This window comes from Canis aureus, chromosome 14 (genome assembly GCF_053574225.1).
Source record: "Canis aureus isolate CA01 chromosome 14, VMU_Caureus_v.1.0, whole genome shotgun sequence".
NCBI classification, from domain to species: domain Eukaryota; kingdom Metazoa; phylum Chordata; class Mammalia; order Carnivora; family Canidae; genus Canis; species Canis aureus.
This window is the reverse complement of record NC_135624.1, coordinates 63,170,680-63,192,859: the sequence shown is the minus strand read 5'-3', so window position 1 is coordinate 63,192,859 and position 22,180 is coordinate 63,170,680. Positions and strand designations below refer to the sequence as shown.

General features: G+C 38.1%; 1 long non-coding RNA gene across 34 annotated transcripts in view; it reads left to right on the top strand.

The window, feature by feature from the left end:
- Nucleotides 1-22,180, top strand: part of LOC144283752 (uncharacterized) — an 89,989-nt gene that overhangs the window by 59,903 nt on the left and 7,906 nt on the right. For 18 of the 34 annotated variants that reach the window (XR_013352317.1, XR_013352325.1, XR_013352326.1 and 15 more), the window contains one exon: nt 7,825-7,920. The exons of the other annotated variants lie outside the window; for them this stretch is intronic. This is a non-coding gene — a long non-coding RNA (uncharacterized LOC144283752). The remainder of the gene's footprint in view (nt 1-7,824; nt 7,921-22,180) is intronic. 34 annotated transcript variants of the gene reach the window in all.

Below are 22,180 nucleotides of genomic sequence, written 5' to 3'. Positions count from 1 at the left end.
ATGCCTTTTTCCATTTATAATGTTCTTTATGTCATCAATAAAGATAATATTGTCAGGTGAAATTATTTCTTTGTCAGGTAGAACAATGATATCTCTAGCTATAATAGACTCATCAGTCATTTTTATGTTGCTCTCTCCTGCAACAAGCGCTAGATCAAATTCATAATTATCATCAACAGAACCAGTAGGAGGAAGAGTTGGTTTCACAGGTGGATATGATTTATTATTAGAGTTTGTGACAGACTTCTTTAAGTTATCATTACCAAGAGGAAATGAGCCCTCAGCCTTGGCCTTTCTTAGCTTTGCTGTGCTCATTGTGAAATCAGGGTAAAATGTTTCTTTTAAAGTTCTGGGTACTTTGTGTTCAGCAGAAGCAACATAAGGCTTAAGAATGAAAGGACCAATGTTCACTGAATTTACCTCTTTTAAGATTACTGGAATTTGGGCATCAGAATTATAGGATTCATCCTCTAGGATAGCCTTATCTTTACCGAAGAATGCATTCGTCCCAGTTCCTGAGGCAGTGATTTCTTTAGCAGATGGATTGATAACTGCTTTATTTATATGGTGGTTTACATCTTGGTCAGAACTTTTATTTATCTGCTCTTTTTTGTGAATTGTGGGTTGAAAAACTGTTTTAGGTGCAATGGCCATGGTGCCAGTTTTATCATAAATGCCTCCATTTTCAGTGGTAGGTATGCCAGTGGCTACATTTATAGGGTTCTCTGAAAAAGTAGTAGGATCTTCCAGAGGAACAGAGGAGACCATGGAGAAAAGCTGAGGGTTACTTTGCACCTTGGTGACTTCCCTGTTTTGGTCAGTGATAATAGAATGTTCACCTAGTAGCTCTAAGTCCACTGATTTATCAGATAAAGAATCATCATTTTGACTAAGAGCATCTGTAATTCTAGTTTTTTTCTGATTAGGAATAAGTAGATATTTTAATTTTATGGACCGGACATCATTTATTTCAGACAGGGTAGAGTTACCATGTTTATTGCTCTCCTTAGAGTCAAAGGTGGGGGCGTTAGGTGAAATGATGGTAACATTTGTTGGTATTTTGGTGGCACTAACAGGATTAAGAGAAGATATTGAATCTTTTTTGATGATACCTTTAGTAACTTCACTGACATAGGAGATATTCTTAGCTTGAGAGGCAATATCCTGAGCCAAGAGGTGCATGTGATCCTGTGAAGGCATCATTTCAGCTAAGTCCAGTTTATTTTCATTGACTTTTGATTTTTCTGATTTGATGGTGTCTGCCAACTCTGGAGCAATTGGGTTACCAACAGTGGATGAAATGCCTTTCCTATAGGGATGACCTTGACTTTTTATGGAGGTAATGATCTCAGCATGATCAGTGGGCACAGTGCCAAATGTGCTGCTCTCTCCCATGGTAACAGTTGTTTCTGTGTATGGTACAAAGAAATACTGGATTTTTTTATTTCCCAAATCAGAAATTTCAGGGAGAATGATGTCAGCTTCATCTTCACTTATAGTTTCCTCTTGCATAGATGATCTTTCTAGAAACTCAGAGGAAAAAGTCTCAGTAGCATCCATTAGGGAGGGTGCCATGTTTTCCAGATGTTGAGTGTTGAAGTTTTTGGTATAATCTTTGAAAAAAGTGGCAACAATATCAGAGTCAGAATTTTCTTCTTTGAGAATAATAGTTTGATATTTTTCTTTAGTTTCAAACTCAGGGTGAGTTATTCTATACAGAAGACTCTTTGAGGCTGCAGCTTTAGGGTAGGTTGTATGAAATTCGAGTCCATTTGGTCTGTGTATAAATGAAATAGGTTTTTGAATAAAACTCTTTTCTTCCTTCTCTAGTTCAAGGGAATGCTTATTTGAAATATACTCTGAATCACTTTTATCAGGTTCAATGATGATCAGGTCCATAGCATCTAGATTATTTTCCTTTGCCAGAGTAGTTTCAGGCCTAAGAATAGAGGAATCATCTCTTAATGTATATGCATATCCTAGGGATACAGGAGTACCTGTTCCAGATATATGGTAATAATTTTTCACATTTATGTCTTCAGAGGGAATAGGAATGGAGAAGGTCACAGGTATAATGCCTGTGTGAGAATTTTTTGTGCTATCTGTACCAGTTTGGTCTTTTTCTGTTCCAGGATCACTTTGTTCATCAGTATAGGATGCATAATTTGTGTGAGAAATTCCTTTACCTAATAATACAGTGCCTTCCAGAACAGGGTTTGTATTATCTTTCATTGGAATTCTAAAATCTGATGTTATAAAAGTAGATCTTCTTTCAGGGGAAAATATATAGCCTTTTGGGACATTTTCTTTCATCATCGGATAAAGACTATCACCACCAAAGGGTGTGTCATGTTCAGCATCACTATTACTGTTTCTCACAATCACTTTTCTTTGGAACTCTGGAGCAAATTTTCTAAGTAGAGGTTTTGAGACTTCAGTCTTATAAAATGATGCAGGATTCTCAAATTCAAGTTGGTCTGCTGTGGTTTTAGTTGTTCCTTTGGATCTGGTGGAATGATATACACCAGAGTGAAGAGAATGTTTAGCTGTCAAGTTGTTGTCTTTAGGAACATTATCACCTGCAATAGGTGTAACATAAACATTATCCCTCACATTTTCTTCAAGTCCACCTTCTTCCTTTGCCATAATGCCTATGTCTTTTTGAGGATATGCTTCAGAGTTCACTGTTATATTTTCCTTAAAAGGGTGCTTAGATTCATATTGTGCACTGTAAAGCATGGTGTCAGCATCTCCTGGAGAAGTGGCAGTGACAGCCACTGTCAAAGCTGCTGGGGTAGACTTATTTTGAAAATTTTTTGGTATTATAATATCTGCCAAAGAGATCTTTTTTATAGGATTTGTTGCTTGAGGATGACTGTAAGGGTCAACAGATGGCATAAAAGCAGAGGAATAAGCTGCTAATAGAGTGCCATCATCTGTAGACACCTTGGGATCTCCTCTGGACATGGTAAAGTCAGTTCCTAGTTTCTTAGGTTTATTGTTACGAGTATTAGCTTCATTCATGGGCAGAATGCCTTTCCTTAATGGCGAGATGAGAGCTATTGAAGCCAAGTCTGTTATAGCATCAGTATTTTTATCCTCATTGGAAATATCATCAACTAGAGTAGGATGGCCAAGAGGGATAGTTGTTATTTCCGTCCCAGCCCTTTTGCCTTTATTGATCAGTCTTTTAGCATTGCTTGATGGGGTGGCAGCAGGGGTTTGAGAGTCATCTGTATAATCAGTAAGGTCTGCATTATCCATTGCGAAGAGTAATGGTTTATATTGCATAGTGTTCCGAGCAACATTTGGGTTCTCTTTGTTGATAGTAAGTGGATTATCAGTGATTACACTGTAGTATAAATTAGAGAGTATGCGGTGATCCTTTCCACTTTGGGGGATAGAATTGCTACGTGGAAGGAATTCAGGACCTTCTGCTGCTTCCACATTCTGTTTCACAGATGCACTTTTGCTCAAACCATTAACTGTTGCTTTGGTGACTATAGTCTTAAAATGTGTTTTGCCATTTGCAGGTTTAGTGACATATAGGACATCAGCATTTTCTTCTTCAGGAGTGGTAAGGTCTCTGTCACTTACTGTTACTTCAGTGGTAAGTATATTACTACTTAATTTGGAAAGAGGTTTTGTGCTATGCACAGCCACAAATCCATTCCTTTCAAAGTCACTGCTTCCTGATTCAGAGTACTTGGAATTATGTTCAGGTAAAAGATCTTCTATCTGAAAAATACCATCTTCTCCCACTGCAGATTTTACTTCCATATAGGGAGTTAATTCTTCTTCATTAAGCCTTTCTTTGTCTATCAAACTTCTAAATCTTTGTTTTTGTGTATGAATACCAGCTGTTTTTGCAGGCAAGGAGTTAAGGGCTACAGTGGACCTTCCTTCTGGTATGGTGGCCTTATTAATCATCAGTTTAGACTTGTCAGTCATATCTGTGGGCCCCTTACCTGTACTGTATTCGTCGGTGGGAAAGGTGAAATCAGCTGTAAGGAAAGTAGACTCCAATGGAATGTTCAAAGGATCTACTGATACTTTATTAATTTTCCATTTTCGTATAATGGCATCATTAGTGAGATGAGAATTTTTAGCCACAGAATCTGATATCCAAGCATCAGTCAAGGAATCATGTTTAGTTAGCAGGGAGTTTTGATCTTGATTATTTTGGGCTTTGGGCCTTAGGATGGATGATTCAGCTACTGACAGAAAAGTGTCTCCTTTGTTAATAGGAAAGTCTGTTTCAGGGTTGGGACCTGTACCACCACTGGCATTGTTATTATTAGTAGAGAGGCTAATGGTTTCATCCACAGAGTCAGTAGATTTATCTGAAGGAGTGAAACTGAGCTTTGAAGCTGAGGTGGTGGTCATGTCAGCTACACGGTCTTCACTAAAATAGACGGTTCCAACAGTTCCAGGGGGAGTGATGATAGGAGTGATATTGCTCTGGAAATTGGCTGTTTTAAGCACACTAGTTCTTTCAACATCCATTTTGGCTCTGGTGTTATTTGCAGAAATTGTGGTGGGGGTTCTATGGTCACCTCTATTTTTAATGAGGTTTTTGCTGTCTATTGTAAAGAGCCTTATTTTATTTTTGAATAGGGAGTTGAACATATCAGGGATGTCAGGAAGGAGGATGATTTTGTTTCTGGCTATTTGGCCATAATCTGCACCAGGGTTAAGAGAGTAGACTTTTCTTCTAATTTCTCTTGTGGAAATGTCTGGATGAAGAAAGATGACTTCCGTTGTAACTGCATCATCTTGGTCCATATTTGTAGTCTGTTGGACCACAGGAATGACTTCCTCAATTTCATCATTGCTCACAGACTTAAAATAATTCCTATCGAGTTTAAGATGTACACTGGCAGGATTATTAGAATGGAACTCAATTACTGGGTCATCAAGTTTAGATCCAGTTGCTTTAGCAATATTGTTATTGTTAGGTGTCATGCTGTTTTCCATCTGTACAGTATGTCTGCCATCTATTATTGTATTTTCCTTTGAAGGCCGAGCTGTTTTAAAATTAATGTTAGTTGTTGGTGCTATGGAGTTAGGGTTAGCATAATGCTTTGTAGAAGTGATGCCATTTGTTTTGGAAAAAGTTAAGTCCCCTGCATGCATCGTATTTTTAGCTACATCTAACATTGTCTTTGTATCATTGAAATTACTAATAGCATTATTGTTTTTCTTATACATTCTATAATTAAGAAAAGAATTTTTAGTATTAATGGGATTGATATTGGAAGTGGCTTCATCAGCATCAGTGGTGGTCATGCTAGATTTGATATCAGCCTTGTTATAAGTACGCAGAATAGGATAAGATTCAAAGTCATTGGTATTTTTTGCAGAGGAAACGCTACGCATTAGAGTATTAACTGTAGTTCTGTGGTGATTCTTTTTGTCTGTGGCATTAATTACAACAGAATTGTCTTTCTGTGGAGCATCTGGAGAGTTGCTCATAGTTTTGCCATATCTTTCCAGGTAAGTAGTATCACTTATAATTACATTTTCATCCTCCATGTCAGGAACATCAAGCAGAGTTGTATAATCTTCTAGAATGTCTGTGGCATCAATTGTAGCTGTATTGCCTTCTTTCATAAGAGTGGTAGTATCAGTGAAGAATATATTCTCTAGTCTTGCTTCTTCCTCACCAGTAGTGGTATAAGTTCCAAGGAGGTTGTTTGAATTTGATATGGCAGTGTTTCTCTCGTCTGCAGAGGCACTAAACTCATTCTTAGTGTTTTGTATGTATGCAGCATGATTAGGAGCAAAGAATGGCTTAGATCTTCCAGTGGATAGCAAGAAGGGTTCAAGACTCTGGGTTGCTTTGGTGTTTCCCTGATAGTGGGGAATAGCAATGGAATCAGACTTATACTGGTGGGTGGTTATGGATACAGGTGCTGAGATGCTGTTTTCCTCAGAAACAGCCATCATCCTCCGTGTTATTGCAGAATTGGGTACAAATCTGGAAATTATGATACTGACAGCAGAAGTATCCTGCATAGCAGCAGATGAAGGTGAAACATTGCTCATTGGAGACTCTGCCTGAGTAGAGTTGTCTTCTGGACCCTCAACATAAGCAAAGCTAGCTGAAGTCTGGTTAGCTGAAGGGTTACTTGGTACATCGTTTCCAAATGGGGGAAAGTTATACATACTAGCTTGAAGAGTCTCTGAGTGGTTTCTCTCTGAAAGAGATCCAGAGTGCCTTGTTACTGTATCGGTAGACTCAGAGTAACTATTTGAATCATCTGTAGGTGCAGAATTATTTTTTGCTCTGAGGATGGATGAGAGTTGATTTGCTCTGTGGCTCTCTGATGCAGACAAAGGTGGTTTGGCAGACAAATAATTTGTCTGACTGTGTGTTTCCTGATTCCCATTATACTAAAGGGAAAGAAGTACAACATTTTTATGAGGTTCCTCTTGCTGATTATATTTTACTAAAAACCTGAAATCAGTAGTCACAGTGCTAAATTGATCAAATAAAACAACATTCTGTAGGTCTGTGCTTTTTTTTTTTTATCCATAAGTTGTTAGGTTAATCAAGTCAGAAATACGTAGTTCAAGGTAAAAAGGAACAACTCATATATTAAGATTAATTAGCCTCTGCAAGTATAAATCCAGGTGTCCTATAGCAGACTTTCAGTATGGAATTTCTTATAAGAAGTATACAGAAGCCCTTTAAATTCTCTACTGTTACGTATTATAACTTCTGTTATCTTTACTTCATTATGTATATAATTAATTTTAAGGGAGGAAAATAGAACATTAAAAATACAATGGTATTTTGTTCAGCAAAGTATTCTTTCTGCATTAAACATAAGCTAATGATCGATGTTTTCCCTCCATCTAATTTTTAGTTTCATAAGGATACTGTTATCCAAAATACTGAAACTTACCGGGAAGCAAGTCACAAAATTCAAGATGGTCACACTTAACACTAGAATCTTCATCTTGTCTTGCTATTCCCTGCAACTAAGGGCAAAATTGTCTTATGTTACATTAACTCACTGACAATTTAAATCACAATTTAGAAAACATCATAAATAATCTTTATTATATTTTAATATTATTAGCTAATTAATTAAACATTAACTAAAATGATGGCTTGCTAATAAGATAGACAGTACTCAAAGTAAATCTAGTTCGTTATTAGAAATGACAATATGCCAAGGGTGCCTGAGTGACTCAGGTGCTTAAGCACCTGCCTTGGGCTCAGGTCATTATCCCAGGAGTAACATCTTTGGCTTAGGTCACGATTCCAGGGTCCTGGGATAGAGCCCCACATCAGGCTCTCTGCTCAGCAGGGAGTCTTCTTCCTCTCTCTCTGCCCTCCCCCCTGTTTGTGTGCATGTTCTCTCTCTCTCTCTCTCTCAAATAAATAAATAAATAAATAAATAAATAAATAAATAAAATCTTAAATAATAAAAAAGAAATGACCGTATGTGGGATAGAATACTGTTTGCTAAGGTCAATATTAACCCATCAGTGAGAATAGAAAGAATTTTAGCTATTTTTTATAACTTACAGGGAATCCAGGAGTAAGTGTTTACAAAGTACATTTTGGACAATATTCTTCAGTAGGGGCTTCATTGTAGAAATTCACCCTTATTCTCATGTTGATATCTATTTCTTGCTCTTTTTTTTTCAGGACTATTTAGACAAAAGTTAATTTGTTGAATCTTTATTCAGCTAGAATTTACAATTTTTCCAAGTAGGTCCCTTATACAAAAGGGTTATAAGAAAGTATATATATTTGAAGAAAGAATGGCTCCAAACCTGATTTATTCAAGTATTTACCTTTCCTTCCAGCCGTCTTCTAGCTTCAACTCTGGATCAAATCAGCCCGGTTCAGCAGTGCACAAAGTTAAAATCCATGCTGACAAAGTCTAAATCTCAGAAAGAAAGGCAAGCTCCTCATTCTTCTTCCTTTATTTTAATGGGAAGAGAAAAAGCTTCTCATATAAAGGATTGCTTCTGAGCTAATCCCAAAACAAAAGAGAGGAAGTGTCTTTTGGCTTTTGGGCATGCATTTCTCAGGCAGGAAGTGAACCTATTATCTTATCTTTAAATTGAAAGGAGGCAAGGCTCATATTTTAATTATTTTGAAGCCTTTTAAAAATTAACTGTCTAGTTTTTAGTGTCATTTCCTTTTTTCCTGGTTTTTTTTTTTAAACATAAGCTCCTTCTTCTGCTTCTGTAGCAAAAGTTTAACATACATTTAACATGTATTTCCGTTAATTAGTTTACTTTGGGATTCACCCTATGAGGCTGTGGTTTTTGTAAGGACAGAATTGTGTTTCATTGAGTGTTCGAAAAATATGTTTATAATATAGGAGAAGAGATTTTTAAAAAATAACATACCTATTATATTTTGTCTTTTCTTTTCTACATCATTTATATAGATACCAGGCTTCTAGTTCCTTTGTTCAACTCAGCATTGGGTGATACAACTGTTAACTCCAGTGACTGAGACTAATTGTCCATTTACATGGAATCCACCAAAATACATCATCCCTATTTTGCCACTTGCTGACGTGATTCATTGGTGTATATTTTAAATCCTTCCTAAAAATCTGAACTTAAGTTTTTATTGACTTTCAGTTTATGCTATGGAAGGCATGGTACAATAGTACTTTTATCAGACAAAATAGAGACTCAGTTTGAACTTAATTGGCTTGCTGTTTCTTTTCATTTGAAGACACCTGAAGATTTAATTACTGCCAATTATAATTTTTTCTTTTACCCTGCATACTTCTTTCATATCATGTAACCCTAAAACTCAATAATGGTTGTGATATATGAGTGCTACTAAGTAGAAAGACAAATAAAATCAAGCTTTTTGTACTTTTGTTTTTCCTTTAGGCTCCCTCAATTTTCCTTACCCTCTGGCTCATCTTAATACTTTTCTATGGCTGACATTCTTTTATTACACATTGAACAAATACAAAATCCCCAAATTATGTCCCAGACTGTCCTTGGATTGTTCTTTTAATCAGGTAGAGTATTGATGTACAAAACTTCTATGTTCATAATTACCTTCAGATCAAAAGCAGTGTGTCATGAGTTGAACAATTATAATGTTATCACTTTAGTAGCTTAGAAATACCATTGCCATGACATTAAATATTGTTCTTCATGGTACTTGACGTAATTGTTGGAAAGCTAGTGAAGTAATACATACTTAAGGATGAAATGTTCATCCAATTACAGATAATATTTGCAGGTCTTTTCAAGTAAGCCACCAGACTCAGAATTCCTGGCTGGCACAAGTTCATCTTTATAATACCTGAGATAGCTTAGAATTCTGCTTTATCATTTCTAAAGTAGAACCTGGGACAAAAAAATCAAGTCTTTGTTAAGAAACTTCATCTTTGATTTTTTTTTTTTTTTTTTTTTGTAGTCCAGGAAGTTCTCATCCATTGTTCCCCTTCATCGAGGTGAACAATTCATTTATTTTTCCACATACCTTCCAGTTTATGATCTACTCACTATTTCTGGAAGTTGTCCTTGGTAATGCCTAAGTAGGCAAACACCGGTACTTTTTCATATACTAAAATAATTATATCAAAGGAGGAGCCACAGATTAGAAAACAGGTTATTGGTGTCTTTATGTAGTTATGATTCTTAAATGGCAAAAGTGAAGCTTACAGGCATGGCCCTAATTAATTTTCACAGAATATTTATTTTATTTTACTGACTCACCAAGCTTACCAGCATCATGTGTTTAATGGATGAGGATACATAGCAATTCAACAGGTATTATTGAGTATCTGTAAAAAGCACTGGTGTAAAAACAGAAGTAGAAGCTATAACACTGATTCTCAAAGAATTTATGATCTATTCTAAGAGGAAAGATTAAATAACCATATTTATTGCTATTTATTTATTTATGCATTCAAGTATTAATTGAGCCCTTGTTAGCTTTAAGGTTCAGCTCCAGGCCCTGAGTGACATAATGGGGAAGCAAGATAAGCAAAATCTGGCCTGTGAGTTGCATGATCAAAGGGCTATAATTTTAGGGTTTCAATAGAGAAGAAATGAAATTTTGAAAAGTTCTTGGCTTGGAAGTTTGGGTGTTCTGAGACTGGAGTTGGGTTGGGGGTACTTATTAGGTGTAGGAAAAAGTGTAAAAAATGGTACAGAAATGAGAATTCTCAGGGGTGTTTGGGGTTAAGAAGAGAGAATGTCTGACTTCCATACTTCTTTGTAGCATCCATGGCCTGGGACAAGAGTAAGATCAACAGAGATCTAGGGAAGTCCTAGGAACTCTGAGGTAAAGAAATCTTTCCTTATGTCACTATACTCATGAGTAACATCTCAGAAGACTGGCCCTTTTTGGGTCTTAAAGTCTCAGTATATAGGAGTGACTTCAAGGCTCTAAGACTTCAACCCTTTTCTAGTCCCAACCTTAACACATCTACCTTGAAATCATGAAAACTAATCTTATTGTGCCCTTTGTCCTTTACAAAATCCAAAACCTAGCTTCCCCAACCTGAAAACATGGATTTATTTACCTGTCACTATTTTAAGTCTTGCCTCTTTGCTTTTCCATAGTCCTTGTACCTTTGAACTCAGAGGTGAATCAGGAATCTCCCTTGCTCCTTATTGATGCTTCACACCATTTTGTGTCTTTTTTCAAACTTTTACCAGCTTAGATTTCTTGCATCATTATATACCTCTCACTATATATCCAGTTAGTCATTTAGTGACTAAACTCAGACTGAATTCAGTCTCCCTCTTCCTGTAAAGATTTTGTATTCATCATGGTTCTCCAGAGAAAGAGAATATATATGTGTATGTGTGTGTGTGTGTGTGTGTGTGTGTGTGTGTATTTTTTTTTTTTTACAGGAAGAGATTTATATGATTGGTTTATATGATTATGGAGGCTGAGAAGTCTCATGATCTGCCATCTACATGCTAGTGATTCAGGAAAGCCTGAGGTGTATAATTCCAGTCCAAGTCTGAAGGCCTGAGAACCAGGGTAGTTAATGGTATATGTCTCAACTCTAGGCAGCAGTAGGAGGTATAAAGGGGCAAATTCCTTCCTTCTACACCTTTTTGCATTATTCAGGCCTTTAAAGGATTGGATGATGGATGCCTACATTGGGAAAGGTCATCTACCTTGCTGAGTTTAACTGATTCAAATGCTATTCTCATTCAGAAACAACCTCACAGGCACAACCAGAAATAATATTTAATCTGGGCAACCCTTACCCCAGTCAAGTTAACACAAAAAAATAACTATCACAGATTTTTTACAAAAGATTTTATTTATTTATTCATGAGAGACATGGGGGGTGGGGGGCAGAGACACAGGCAGAGGGAGAAGCAGACTCCATGGGGGGAGCCTGACGCGGGACTCAATCCCGGGTCTCCAGGATCAGGCCCTGGGCTGAAGGCGGCGCTAAACCGCTGAGCCACCCAGGCTGCCCAACGATCACAAATTTTATCTCTTGGCTTACTGTAACTTTTTTTTATAACCACTGCTTTCTCAATTCTTGGTGATTTCAGTGTCTACATAGTTTTTTTTCAATGTTTTGTCCTCTCAGTTCTTTGACTGTTTTTTCCAATATGCTTGTTTACTTTGTCTTAACCACTCATTCTCATGGCCACAACTAAAACATACCATTCGTGACTAATGATCCCTGTTAGAAATGTCTTACTTTTTAACCTATCTCTGCTACTGTGATTCTAACAATTCTTTAATTTCACGAATTCCTACAGTCTATGAATCATACCAACTTTTAACTCTCCTTACTCCCTGAGTCTTCACTGTTCTCCTTATTCAGTTCATATTTTATGAAAAAGTACTATAATCTCTCCCTTTCACATACCATTAACTCTTTTGTCCTTTTCTTGCTTCATTATACTTGTTTGGAAAACATCAATTCAGAGTAAACATAACTCTCCATCCATTTTGTTCTTGTGCCCAGAGAAAAGCATACTTGATCACAATGTCTAGGTACTTGTTAATGCTGATTGGTAAACAGAATGACCAATCCAAATTCATTTACTTTCTCAATCTTATTATAGCTTTTCTTTCCTCTTCAAATTTCCAATACCTCCTGTTCATTTTCACTCTCAGTTGGTGACCTTGTTCTTTATTTCATGAAAAACAAAATAGATGAAATCAAAAGAGAACATTCACAAGTTCAACCACCATATTTCTGTGTTCTCTATAATCCGAATTCATGCATTCTGTCTTCTGTCCAATTAGTACATATAAGTTCTCCAAAGTTAGGCCTAAGGTCAACTCCTCCATTTTAGACCAATTCTCACCCCTCCTGCCCATTCAAAGACTTCATTCTAGTGATTCCCTCCTTCCTGTATTATTTTCCCCTTTTTGTTAGCTCATCATCATCAACATATGGATATAATGTTTTTTCTTCCACCATAAAACAAAAAATAAGAACAGACCTTAAAAAAAAAAAAAAAAAAGAACAGACCTTTCCCCCCCCTTGATTTAATTTTCTCCTTCAGATACCCCGTTTCTCTGTTCTTCTTATAATAACATCACTAAATAAAGCTTGTCTTCAGTTCCTTTGTCCCACTCTTTCAATCTACTTCAAAGGCTTTTGCCTTCACTACTCTACCTGAGTAAGCTGCTCTGGTAATTCATTCTTTCAAGTTTTTCATATGCCTTCATGTTATTGAATCAAGTTGTTTATTTTAGGGTCTCATTTTACTTGACTTATCAGTACATTTGACACAGTTGATAATGCTTTTCTCCATGAAACATTTCTTCACTTGATTTCTGTGGTACCATATACTCTTGCTTTCTTTTAATTCACTGGTCTCTCCTTGCTTTTTTTTCTGTTGATTCTTCCTTATCTCCTAACCATTTGGAGTACTCCATGGTTTAGTTTTTGAATCTTTTCGCTTTTCTATGGATACTCACTCCTGTGACTAACATGTCTCTAAATACAAAAATAATAACAATTATCAAATTGATGTCTCCAGGTCAGACATCTAGCCTAAATTCTAGAATATTATATCCAATTTCTTATTTAACAGAACTAATTAGATGCCACATCCAAACAAAACTTCTAATATACTCCAAAAACCACCTAATGAAGAAGCTTCTATAGTTTCCTTCATCTTGTTTGTTGACAGCTGTTAGAGACTGAATTATGTACACCTAAAATTTATATGTCAAAGCCCTAATTACCAGTGTGACCAATTTGCAGATTGGGTCTTTAAGAGATAATTAAGTTTTAGTGAGGACAAAAGGGTGAGACCCTAACTAGATAGGTCTTGTGCCCTTATAAGAAGGAAAAAACATCTTTTCTTTTCTGTGTGCATCGTCAGATATAAGGTCATGGAAGACATAATCAGAAGGCCATCTACAAGACAGATTTCTTACCAGTAGTTGAATTGGCTGGCCCCTTGATCTTAGATATCTAGCCTCTATAACTGTCAGAACATAAATTTGTATTGTTTAAGCTACACACTCTAAAGTATTTTGTTATGGCAGCATGTACAAACTAATACAGCAACTCATTAATTCCAGTTGTTCAGGTCATAGTCTTCCTTGATTATTTGTTTTATTTTAACTGATTCAAATGCTATTCTCATATTCTCAAATTCTTAGGCAAATATTAATGGTTCTGCCTTCAAAATATATCTAGCACCTGATGACTTTTTCACAGGAACAGCACTACCATCCTAGTCCAAATTTAAATCAGTTCTCACTTTGATTACTGCTTTTGTATTTTAACTAGTTTTCTGCTTCCACTTTCTATTATCATTATAGGCAGGTATAGTGTTTCTTTTAAATATTAGATTATGCTACTTGTCTGTTCGAAGCCTCCAGTGACTATTCATCGTACTAAAAATAAAACTAAATTCTTAAAGGCCCTATAGAATATTATCCCCTGTTACCTCTCAGAACTCATTTCTGTGCAGCCATGATACTCTGTTGTGGTGCCTTGTATATTTCAGTCATTCTTGGCCTTAATGGTGAGAAAGATGAATGAGAGTGATTAGAAGCAGGAAGACTAATTTTCAATCTATAAATCTGTGTAAAATAGAGGTTGTAAGTCTCTGTGAAGGGCAAGAAAAGAAAATATAACTTATAAAAAAACCAACAAAATAATTGGGAGTCAGTAGAATATGGTGAGATTAAGAAAGGTGAGGATAATATTGAGATTTGTAGCTTGGGCAACTGAGTGGATGAAAGCTCATGGTAGCTTTTCTATGCCAAAGATGTTACCTGCAATTAAATTAGTTATATGTTCAAATATAAATTCAGAATGGATGAAAGATAGGAATCCATTAAAATCCATTAAAATCATACAGGAAAACATAGGCAGCAACCTTTTTGATCTAGGCCATAGTAATTTCTTGCAAGACACGTCTCTAAAGGCAGGGGAAACAAAAGCAAAAATGAACTATTGGGATTTCAAGATAAAAAGCTTCTGCACAGCAAAAGAAACGGTCAGCAAAACTAAAAGGCAACCTACAGAATGGGAGAAGATATTTGCAAATGACGTATCAGATAAAGGGCTAGTATCCAAGATCTATAAAGAACTTATCAAACTCAACACCCAGAAAACAATCCAGTCAAGAAATGGGCAGAGGACATTTCTCTAGAGAAGACCTACAAATGACCAACAGGCACATGAAAAAAAATGCTCCACATCACTTGTCATCAGGGAAATACAAATCAAAACCACAATGAGATACCACCTCACAGTAGTCAGAATGGCTAAAATTAATAAGACAGGAAACAACAAATGTTGGCGAGGATGTGTAAACAGGAGAACCCTCTTGCACTGTTGGTGGGAATGCAAGCTGGTGCAGCCACTCTGGAAAGCAGTATGGAGGTTCCTCAAAAAGCTAAAAATAGAGCTACCCTGTGACCCAGCAGTTGCACTACTGGGTATTTACCTCAAAGATATTGATGTAGTAAAATGACAGGATGCCTGCACCCCAGTGTTCACAGCAGCAGTGGCCACAATAGCCAAACTGGAAGGAGCCATGATGTCCTTCAACAGATGAATAGATAAAGAAGATATGTATACAATGGAATATTACTCAGCCATCAGAAAGAATAAATACCTACCATTTACTTTGACGTGGTTGGAACTGGAGGGTTTTATGCTGAGTGAACTTAGTCAGTTGGAGAAAGACAATTATCATATGGTTTCACTTTTATGTGGAATATAAGAAATAGTGAAAGTGACCATAAGGAAAGGAGGGGAAACTGAATAGAGAAAAATTAGAGAGGAAGAAAAACCATGAGAGACTTAACTCTGGGAAACAAACTGAGTGTTGCTGAAGGGGAGGTGAGTGGGTGGGTGGATGGGATAACTACCCAGTTAGGCATTATTAAGGAGGAAATGTGATGTGATGAGCACTGGGTATTATACACAACTGATAAATTATTGAAAACTACATCTGAAACTAAAGATGTACTATATGTTGGCAGATTGAATTTAAGTAAAAAAAAAAAGTTGTGTGTTAATCTTCATTTATTTTATTTAATTTTTAAAAGACATTTATTTATTTATTTGATAGAGAACGAGTGTGTGAGTAAGGCCAGGGGCAAAGGGAGAGGGAGAGAATCCATAAGTAGACTGTCCAGCTGAGCATGGAGCCTGATGCAGAGTTCCATCCCAGGACCCTGAAATCATGATCTAAACTGAAACCAAAGGTCAGCTGCTTAACTAAGCCACCCAGGTGTCCCAGTCTTTATTTATGTTAAATATAGATGTTATTTTATAAATGCTAGTTCCACCACTTCTTAGCTTTTTGACCTTGAGCAAAATACTTAAACTCTCCAAGCCTCAGTTTTCTTATATGTAAAAAAGGCCTCGCAATAGAACCAACCTCATAGGGTTGTTACTAAGATTTGAATTTTTTTTTTCTTTTTCTTTTTCTGTTTAAATTCCAGTTAGGTAACATACAGTGTAATATTGGTTTCAGGTGCAGAATTTAGTGATTCATCACTTACATACAACACCACATAAAATGCTTAGGACCTTTTTGTGCTCAGGAATCACCAGCTATTGTTGTTACTCTTTTGGAAAGTAAATAGTAACCTCAAGAGTACTTCAGATATACAGACAAGCTGGACAATACTAAAGCCTCCAGGATGGCCATTATTTCTGCGATGTGTATTTGTGAAGAAGGTGTCCTTGGGTCAGGACTGATCTAATGAATTCACTAGAGTGATTAACATAGATGGTCTTTGACTTGTGATGGTTCAACTTATGATTTTTCAATTTCATGATGGTGCAAAAGTGATACATATTCAGTAGAAACTTCACTTGAATTTTGAATTTTGATCTTTTCCTGGACTAGCAGTATGCAGCAAGATGCACTCCTGATGCTGGGCAGTGGCAGGGGCTGCAGCTTCAAGTCAGCCATGCAATCACAAGGGTAAACAACTGACACACTTACAACCATTCTGTACCCATACAACCATTCTGTTTTTCACTTGCCTATTCAACAAATTACATGAACTATTCAACACTTTATTATAAGATAAGCTTTGTTTAGATGACTTTGTCCAACTGTAGGCTAATGTAAGTTTTCTCTGCACATTTAAGGTATCTAGGCTAAGCTCTGATGTTTGGTAGGTTCAGTGTATTAAATTAATTTTCAACTTACTATATTTTCAACTTAACGATGGTTTTATCAGGACATAACCCTTTCATAAGTTGAGGAAGATGTGTACCAAGATGCTGCTCAAGGGGAGGATTAGCTCAAGATTTATGTGTGTTCTTTGTTTAATAAAAATATCTATATTTGTTATTTTCATAAAACTGAATGATATGACTGATTCTCAACCCTTCCATCTTTGCATATTGCCTCTGTTCCTTTGTCTTTATTATGTTATTAGGAGGGAAATAGGCACTTTCAATCTATGTCCAATGTCTCTTAAATTCTGTTTAATTTCTCAGACTCAAGTGGGTATAGTGCAGTTTCTCAGTTTCCTCTACCAGTGATCAAAATGTTTTGAATCCAGTGAAAGGATGTGACTTTCTGAGAGTCCCAGGTTTATGTGGAGAGACTTCATTTCAGCTGTCTGTCTGGAGTGGGCTCAATGCCCATTGTTTTGTGTTTCTCTCTAGGATTTGAAATTCAAACCCTTGGGTTACCAAGACCAGCCACATCCTTGAGGTTGGCCTTAGAGTCCATGCATATGTCCTCCCTGGATTTTATTTTCATTTTATTTTTGTATTGTAGGGGTTTCCCTTGTTATTACTTTCTTTTAAAGTTAGCTATACATTTAAAAGTATACTTGTTCATATTTTCTCAGTTTCCAAAATATAAGAGTTGGCATAATGTGAAAGACATTTCAGATTATGTTAGTGGGCCTGATCTTGTTTTTCATTCTTTTTATGACTTCTTGTGGAGCTTGTCTGATGGAAGTTTTAACCCAAACTTTGTTTATAATTTCTGCATTCCACACATTTACCTTGTCAAAGCAAATATTGCAGGACAAAGTTAACTAACAGACAAGGAAGACTTCAAGACTATTTCAATAATCAACTCTACAGAAAACAAAAGGTGGGAGGTTTCTTAGTGCTGGGATGAGCTAGTGGGAAACTACCCAGTTGATGTTATGAGGATACATTGATAAATGGAAGGTGTAGAGCAAATTATGTAATTCTTGAGTTGGCAAATGTTTTACATACATTTATACTATGTGTTTGTTGGTGCTTATCTAAATGGGCTCCTACCCTCCCACAGAGACTGGGAGATAGGGGCACTGTTTTCCTTGGCTTCTACGTCCTTAGGAAAGATATTTCTGGGTTGTAGAGTTGAGAAGAGGCTTTTAAAAAGTCAAAGAGGGAGATAAAGAATTAAGAATTGTTCTAAGACTTGATGGGTCTAGAGTCAGGAAGAAACCTGTCCATCTTTTTTAAGATTTATTTATTTATTCATGAGAGACACAGACTGAGAGAGAGAGGCAGAGACATGGGCAGAGGGAGAAGCAGTCTCCTCGCAGGATGCCTGATGCAGGACTCAATCCCGGATCCTGGGAACGTAACCCAAGTCAAAGGCAGGCACCCAACTGCTGAGCCACCCGGGTGTCCCAGGAAGAAACCTGTCTAAAATTTAGTCAAGCTGAGGGGAACATTAAGGTCTCCATCAACCTTATGTTTAAGTATTGCTCATTATTGGAATCTTTTTTAGAAGGACAGGCATATTATTCTTTTCATTTATTTCCAAACATGTGAGAGTGATACAAATACATACAGGGAACAAACGATTTTCAAAATGATTTATTGAACAAAGCTGAAAAAGTAAATGAACACACATAAGAAGTGAGAGAGTGAAAGAAGCAGAATTTCTAGAATGATCTCATTTCTGAAGTGTGATTGCAGTCAATTCTTGAGGCAATATTGGCAAAAGTTAAGGTGAGAAGTTTAATATTTAGGAAAATTGTGACCTAGAAAAAATGTTGAGAAATATAAAATTAATTTCGACAGTCCAATGAGCATTATCTATTTGGTTTAAAATTGCTATTTAATATTAACTACATAAAATAAATTCCAGTCTGTATACCCTCTCCTTTTCCAGCACAACTCTCTCATTTTCATGACCGCTCATGATTCTATTGTAAAGTAAAACATATCTAGTTAGATGTCCTATATTTAAAGCATGGCTAGTTGCTATGCTTAAGGCCTGCTTCATCATTATTACAACTTAGAATACTTTCATACACCTTTAAAAAAATAAAAACAAAAAAATCAAAAATCTTTATACAAAAATTCGATATTATGTGTTCCAGTAACCTTTCTCTGAAATAGATCTGCTCCTGGTATCTTAAGAGCTTTAGATCATGGTTCTAATCTAGACTAGCTGTTTCATTGTATTCTATTTTGATGAAAGTTTATTTTATAAATTTTTCTAATTGTTTTTCTCCTCCATGGATTTTCCTTATCAGTAGTAGCAACATTCACTCATTTCAATCTGAACTTTACTGAGGTGACACTTTTGGTATAGTCCAATCACGTTCAACTATTTACAGTCAATTGACTGTGATACTCATTCTTGCACTTGAGCTTGTATACTTGCCAGTTTCCCTTTCTGAAATACTATCTGTTTTTACACTATGACCTCATCAGACTCCGCCTCAACCCCCAGGAATTTTATTTAAAAATGTATAGTTTCTAGAGTAGTAGAGTTCAGTAATCTTTATTTTGAAAAAGAAACAAACTGATTAGGACTCAGTTGCCTACTAAATGATCTGTTGGGATTAATTCTAGAATTCTAAGCTTTCTGACATAAGTATTAAGACATTTGGGGGCACCTGGGTGGCTCAGTGGTTGAGAGTCTGTCTTCAGCTCAGGGCATGATCCCGGGGTCCTGGGATTGAGTCCCACATCAGGCTCCCTGTGGAGCCTGTGTCTCTGCCTCTCTCTCTCTGTGTCTCTCATGAATAAGTAGATAAAATCTTAAAAAAAAAAAAGTATTAAGACATTTGGATTCTAGTCCTGGTCTTGCCACTGTGTATTCCGAATTTGAGAAAATTCCAACCTCTGTGTCCTATATGAAAAATGAGAGACTGACTATCTTCTCTCTTTCATAGAATTACAAAAAAATCAAAACATATACATATCAAGAGTAACTAGTTATTAAGTAAGGCATTGAGAGATATATAGGGCACTATTGAATTTCCTCATCTAAATCTTTGCATGCAGTGTTTTACCTGTTATCAAGATGCTTGAGATGCACCACGGCATTGCTTTTCTTATGAGGTGGTTTCAGTGGATGCTGTATTTGTGGTGACTGTAGTTGTGAGCCTACTGGTTGTCACTGGGGCAGTGGTAATGGTATTAGCTTCAGATATGGGTGTTGCTGCTACTCTTGTGATGGCTAGAGCAGTAGAGTTCTCTTCTGAAGGTGCAGTGGATCCTGCAAGAGTTGTGGCAGCATCAGTACTTCCTTCAGGGAGAGTAGTATCTGCTGTGGCCTCATCAATGGGGGCAGTTGTTTCAGGTTCCAGCATTGTCGAATCCAGTGTAGTGCTTAAATCTTCTGGTGCAGTGGCGGAGGTGGAGCTTGATGGAGTTGTAGTGGCCGCTGTCCCTAAAGGTTCAGTAGTGTTCTCCTCCGTAGGAGTTGCAGCTTCAGTGGTTGAAGAAGCAGGTTCAGCAGGGGTGGTGGCGGCTGCTACACTCATACTGGCAGTAGTGGTGGCATCTGGGGCTAAAGGTGTAGTTGCAGTCCCTGTGGAGGCTGCAGCTGTTGCAGGGCTAGCTGCTGTAGGAATTGTGGTTGCAGATAACGCAGCTGTTGCAGTAGTAGCAACAGATGTAGTGCCTGCTTTTAAGGTTGTGGAGTCAGTTGAACGGGTTGTGGTACCTTCTGCTGGAGTGGTGATAGCTGCCGTGGTTGTACCATCTGCTGATTTAGTGGTGGTCTCATCCCCTGGAGCACCAGGGGTCTGGGTGGTGGTTTCACTGTTGGTCTGTGCACCAGATTCAGTAGTAGAGGCAGAACGTGGTACAGTTGTGGTGGCACCAGAAGGAGATGTGGTACCAGTGATGGAAGGAGAGGTGGTGCCGCTTGTGGTGGCATCAACCCCTGAAGTTATGGAGGCTGCTGTGGTCGTGTTGGTAGCTCCTCCAGATATTCTGGTTGTAGCTGAACCAGTTTTACCCACAGCTGGAGATGTGAAATCCGCTGAGGATGCAGGGTTAGCTGTGAGAGTTGTGGCCTCAGCAGGTGCAGTTGTGGCAGCTTCAGTGGTTGTGTCATCTATTGGTTCAGTGGTGGCCTCTTCCCCTGGAGCTGTAACATCAGGGCTCTGGGTAGTGGTTTCACCTGCATTGGTTAACACAACTGGTTCAACAGTGGAGGCTGCCGTCACAGGGGTTGGAGTGGTAGCACCTACTACAGTTGTGCTGGTAGCAGCAGTTGTATCACTGGTGGCCGAGGATGTGAGTGTACCACTGGTGGTCGTATCCAGCCCTAGGGTTGAAGAAGCTGCTGCTGTGGTGGTGGTGGTTGTCCCCACAGGTGTTGAGTTTGAAGATCCAGCAGTTGTGGTAGCAGGGAGAGAGATGTCTCTTTCCAAGGTTGTCGAGTCCGTTGCCCCAGTCGTTAAGCCATTAGGTGAAATTGTGGTGGCAGCTGCGTTGGCTGTTGTGTCATCGGCTGTTTCAGTGACTTCCTCGCTCACTGGGGAAGTAGCTTCAGTGGTTGTGTCAATTGCTGTTTCAGTGGTAGCCTCGGCCACTGGTGGGATGGCAGGACTCGATGCAGGACTCAATGCAGCTCCGGTGGCAGGACCAGGTACACTGGTGGTTGTAGGACTTAGTGCACTTGTGGTAGTGGCACCAGGTATAGCTGTTGTTGTGACAGAACTAGAAGCAGTGGTAGAAGTTCTGGGTATTCCCGTAGTAGCAGAAGCGAGAGCTGTGGTAGCACCAGCTGATAATGAGGTAGCACCGGAGTTAGTGGCACCAATCCCTGGGGTTGTGGGAGGTATTACAGTTGTGGCTGCAACGTATGTAGGGGTTGTGGTTACAGCAATGGTGGCAACAGTAGCAGGAGGTGTGTTTGCTGAAGTTGTAGAGGCAGCTTGAGTGGTGGAATCCTCTGTAGCTGAGAGAGTGGCATCTTCTTCTGTGTTCGCTTCAGTTTCTGAGACCTCTGTGGTAAAATCAGGTACAGTGGTGGAAGTAGCCCCTGCGTTCATGGAGGTTGCAGCCCTAGAAACAGTGGACTCTTGGGATGTGGATTCCACTGAGGTCACCACAGATGCTGGGGCAATTGTGGTGGAGGCAACATCTGTTGCTGAGTTAGTAGATGACGTCACATGGACCATGGTGGGAGCCGTTGGAGATAGAGTTGCAGGTGCTCTGGTGCTTGCATTTGATCCCTCAGTTGCAGTGTCAGATATACTAGTTGGAGCAACTGATGGAGATGTTTTGCTATTGGACGTGGTGCTAGTGATGGAAGCTAAATTAGTGACAGCTCCAGGTGTCGTGGTGATTGCATTGGTCAGGCTACCAGTTGTACTGTCTTCTGTTCCTGTTGGCCTTTTTGGAGGTTTTGGTTTATGACAGGGTGGCTTATGAGGCAAATGAGGTCGGTGATGCTGCTGCTGGTGTATATGGGGGTGTTGGACACCTGGCCATGGTCTTAGTGGAGGTGGATAGATTTGATGAGCTGTCAGTGGACACTTACGTGGTCGATTTGG